Source organism: Microcaecilia unicolor, chromosome 3 (assembly GCF_901765095.1).
Source record: "Microcaecilia unicolor chromosome 3, aMicUni1.1, whole genome shotgun sequence".
NCBI lineage: Eukaryota > Metazoa > Chordata > Amphibia > Gymnophiona > Siphonopidae > Microcaecilia > Microcaecilia unicolor.
Window position 1 is genome coordinate 496,673,548 of NC_044033.1, and position 4,776 is coordinate 496,678,323.

The following is a 4,776-nucleotide window of genomic DNA, read 5'->3' on the forward strand; positions in this document are numbered from 1 at the left end:
TCATCCCTGTGCAGCAGTCTTCCTCTCAGCCTTCCATTTGAATCATCATTTCGTAGACTCTAACGGGTTGACAAACATCTCTAGGTCGCCATTCTGTTTCCTTGGTGCTTGACTTTCACCGTGGGCAATCGGAGGCCGCTGCTGTGACCTAACCCTCAAGATTCTTTCCTATGAATGTTGTAGTTCCAATTTCTCTTTTCTTTATTTATGGTACTTATGTAAAGCACCTAGGTGGGTTTACCAAGATGTCAAATGTATGGTAAAAGAACTGGGGAAACATTTGGGTGGGTGGCAGGCAGGGGCTCATCATCAAAACTTTGCTTTGAGAGCAGCTGACGACTGCCAGCCCTGAAGGCAGAGGCAGCTTGCTTCCCTGGCCCAGAATTGAACCCGGGCCTTGGTGGTGAGAGCACCAAATCCTGACCACTAGACCACCAGGGACTGTGCTTTAGGAAGGCCACAGATCGCATTGCCATGCTGGGTCAGCTCGAAGGTCCATCCAGCCCAGTATCCTGTTTCCAACAGTGGGCAATCCAGGTCACCAAGTACCTGGCAAGATCCCAAAAAGAATAACAAAACAATCTTGCGCTGCTTATCCCAGGAATAAGCAGTGGATTATCCCAAGGGTTTCTTGCAGGAGCTTGTCTCAACCTTTTTAAACCCTGCTACGCTAACTGCTTTTACCACACAATCTCTGGCAATGATTTCTTAGAGTTTAATTACACACACATACACGTGGAGTGAAGAAATATTTTCACTTGAGTTGTTTTAAGTTGACTACTTAAGTCACTTCATTGCATACCCGCCCTCTAGTCCTTGTATTTTTGGAAAGAGCCCACAAGTGTTTCACTTCTAGCCGGAAGTTCCATTCCACCCCACTCCCTATCGTATCTCCTCTCAGCCGCCTCATGTCCAAGCTGAAGAGCCCTAGCCTCTTTAGCCTTTCCTCACAGGAAAACTGGCCCGGTCCCCTCTATCATTTTCGTGGGCAGACAGGCGGCATCACTGACCCTGGCATTGGGATTTCAATGACCATTTCTGCCCTTAGTATGGGTCATCAGCAGTTTGTGGAAGGCAGGAATCCCACGAAAACTATTATCGTGCAAAGATTTTTCCAAAACTGAGCGGGGCGGCAGTCAGAGATGGGGGCTCCCCACAAATCCAGCACAGGTTGTGAAGCAGGATTAATCACCTGCAAGGAATCAGAATTTGCATTTTGAAAGACAGCCTTGGGCCAATCTTAGGGGGATCCCCTGGGGAAGTCCTACAGTACCCTCTTCTAGGGCTGTGTATTTTGCTCTCATCTCCTTGCCTTTTCTGATAGCGCACGAACCTCACGCATAGAAGTCGGTGAGCAAGGCACCGCATGCTCTTCTTCTAAAGCTGGAACAGCACAAGCATAAAATGGAGCATTTTGGCCTGCACTCCCCTGGAAGAAGGAGCGCAGTGCAGGCTTTTTCCTACATTGCAGAATGCTGAAGCTGCAAGGTCCCAAGGCCTCCTCCTCAGTTAAGCATAGGCCGAGGAGCCTGCTCAGCTGCCTCCTCAGCTAAGCATAGGCCGAGGATCCTGCTCAGCTGCCTTTCTCATGGCAATACCCTTACCCTGGTGCAAAGAGCATTTCCTGGGTTGCAGAATGCTGAAGCTGTAAGGTTCCAAGGCCACCTCAGTTAAACAGGGAGCCTGCTCAAGCTGCCTTTCTCATGCACAGAGCAGCACAGGCTTTTGCTCATTGCCACCCATTCTGTTCCTTTCTGGATCTACGGCATCCCTGCAAAATGTTACCAAAAGGCAGTTAGTGGCCTGGGAAATGGTCTTACACAACCTCGAAAACACAGCATGGGGAAGGACAAGTATGCCAGACTTTGCAAATTTGAGGAGGCCTGGGAGGAGCCCACATAGCTCAGTCGGTAGAGCATCAGACTCTTAATCTGAGGGTCCAGGGTTCAAGTCCCTGTGTGGGTGGGATGAGCTCCCCCTAAAAGGAGACCCTGTCCCACAGCACTTTTCCAGTTGGCAGGAAGGGTGTCTAAAGTAGGGAAAATGTTTATTTGGCCTGTTCAAACAGCAAGGGGACTCAGCAGTAATCAAAGGAACATTTTTTTGACAGAAAGGGCAGTGGATGCACCAACAGCCTCCCAGTGCGGGTAGTGCACACTAGAGCTGAATCCAAATTTGAGAAAGCGTGGGGTGAGCTGGTATGGATTAGAGAGCTGCACGGGAATGGGGTTTGCAGGACGGTAGCAGTTCTGCAGGGTTCCCGCGGGGACGGAAGCAGTCCCTATGGGGTTCCCGTGGAAATGTAAGCTACACCTGCAACAGCCTCTCATCTACCGAGTACCAAGATCTTTGAGTGCTGTCTCCTCCTCCTCTTCCTCCTTGCTTTAACAGCACAAATGTGGAAAGTCTTCCATTAAGGAGGTGGTAGAGACACAAATGATGATGGAATTCAAAAAGGCGTGGGATGAACACAGAGGATCTCTAATTAGAAAATGGAAGTTATAAAAAACCTAACCTTAAATGGCTGCATGTGTGTGGATGTGTGAAGTAATACTTAGATGGCGACTCTGGCTGTGATTAACTAGGGCCAATACCGGGCAGACTTGTATGGTCTGTGTCTAATATATGGAAGTCTGGTTTAGGATGGGCTGGAAAGGGCTTAGACAGCAACTTCAGTGGCTGGAACATAAGGACAGTTCTGGACAGATTTTTATGATCTGTGTCCCACAAATGAGAAGACGCATAGACTGGAGTGGGCTTCAACGACGACTAGAGCAGTTGGAACATAAGGATAGGGCCAGATAGACTTCTATGGTCTATGTTCCAAGAAACACAAAAGACAGACCATAATCAAGTATATTATATCACACTCGTTGATTTAATCATGAATTGATAATGAGTGTTACTATTGGGCAGACTGGATGGACCATTCAGGTCTTTATTTGCTGTCACTTACTATGCTACAATTAATCCTCTGTGCTCCCGGGCTGATGAGAAGACCTCAGCTCTGACACCGGCATGAGCATCAGATGTCACCTGACCTACTGGCGCGTGCATGTGGTGACCTCTCAGCACACAGTGCCAGTAAATCAGAGACAAATCTTACATGTGCACACCAGAGTGTTCCAAGTTTCAGCTTCCATTCCTTCCTTGCCTACAGTGCTGTGGCTCAAATCCAGAGAGAGACTGAGGGAGCTGACTGGAATTTTCTTTTATGTACCATTAAATTCTTACAGTGATGGGTGGGGATGGGTTAAATTCTTGCGGGAACGGGTGGGGATGGGTAAGATTCCAGTGGGGATGGGTGGGGATGGGTAAGATTCCAGCAGGGATGGGCGGAGATGGGTAAGATTTCTGTCCCAGTGCAACTCTCTACAGTGGACTTTGATCCTGGGGAACTGAATTTGATTCCCACTGCAGTTCCTTGTGACTCTGGGCAAGTCACTTAACCCTCCATTGCCCCTGGTACAAAATAAGTACCTGAATATATGTAAACTGCTTTGAATGTAGTTGCAAAAACCTCAGAAAGGCAGTACATCAAGTCCCATTTCCCTTTCCCCTTTGGGCTTGATCCATGTATGGTTCCTGGAGTAATGCTTTATATTTCCCATTGGGCCATATTCTTGCATTTTTGTCTTATTACCCTGTAAGTAACTAGAATCTGAGAGAGTTACCATTAAATAATATCAGTATTTCCATAACATTATGATCCTTCAAATAAGGCAGCTATGCAAAATTGTCATTATTAAAGGCAGAATGGGTGATTTTTTTTTTTTTTAGAATCTATAAATATTGTTCTAGAAAAACCTGACCAAGACTTTCTTTACTCATTATTAAGCAGCAATCTCATTGTTTAATATAGATTGTATAACTTAAAAAACAAACAAGCAAACAAAAACCCCCCCACCAACAACACATTCCCCTGATTCAGCTAAGGCGAAACAAGGCCTCTGTAGGAAATTCATGATTGCTTTCTGTGAGCATGTTCATGTTTGACGCCTGAAGACTGCTGACTGCCATTGCTGTCTGTTTTCATCTTTGAGGAAAACATGTTATTTCAGAGAATACTCCCGTATAGCTTTTAAAGCAAACTAAAGTATTTTTTTGGTTTTGTATATTTAAAGAAAAGTTTTAAAAAGTTTTTATGACCATTGATGTGATTCCTAGGCTGGCTCTGATTACATACTTGTGAGCCTGTTATCCATGGGCGTAGCTAGGTGGGGCCACGGGGGCATGGGCCCCCACAGATTAAGCCCTGGCCCCCTCTACGTTTGACCCCCCTGCCACCGACCCTCCCTCTCCACTTTCAATCCCCCTCCTGCTGCCGCTGACCCTCCCCGCCACTTTTGATCCCCCCTCCCGCCACCGCCTACCCTCTCCCGCCGCCAGGTACCTTTGATGGCGGGGGTCCCCAACCCCTGCCAGCCAAAGTCTTCTTCAGCACTGGTCAACTTCGGCACCTTCGCTGATGATCTGTTTCTGACTCCTGATGTCCTGCACAGGGCTACATACAGGAAGTGCAAGCAGAACATCAGGAGTCAGAAACAGATCATCAGTGAAGGCACCGGAGTCGACCGGCACTGAAGAAGACTTCTACTGATGGGGGATGGGGACCCCAGCCAGTAAAGGTACCTGGCAGTGGCGATGGTGACGGGGGAGGGGCGGCGGCAGGAGGGGGGTCCAAAGTGGCGGGGGGTCGGCGGCTGGGGGAGGCGGGCTAAACTGTGCCCCCACACCTCAGGCTCTGGATCCCCCCTCCCGCCGAGGTCTGGCTAC

At 48.2% G+C, this 4,776-nt stretch overlaps 2 non-coding genes across 2 annotated transcripts; one reads left to right on the forward strand and one right to left on the reverse strand.

Moving 5' to 3' along the window:
- Nucleotides 1–369: 369 nt before the first annotated feature.
- TRNAE-CUC lies at nucleotides 370–441 on the reverse strand. Its single transcript has one exon. It is a non-coding gene; the product is annotated as a tRNA-Glu (tRNA).
- Nucleotides 442–1,892: 1,451 nt separating this feature from the next.
- On the forward strand, nucleotides 1,893–1,965 carry TRNAK-CUU. The gene has a single exon. It is a non-coding gene; the product is annotated as a tRNA-Lys (tRNA).
- The last annotated feature ends 2,811 nt before the right edge of the window (nucleotides 1,966–4,776 follow it).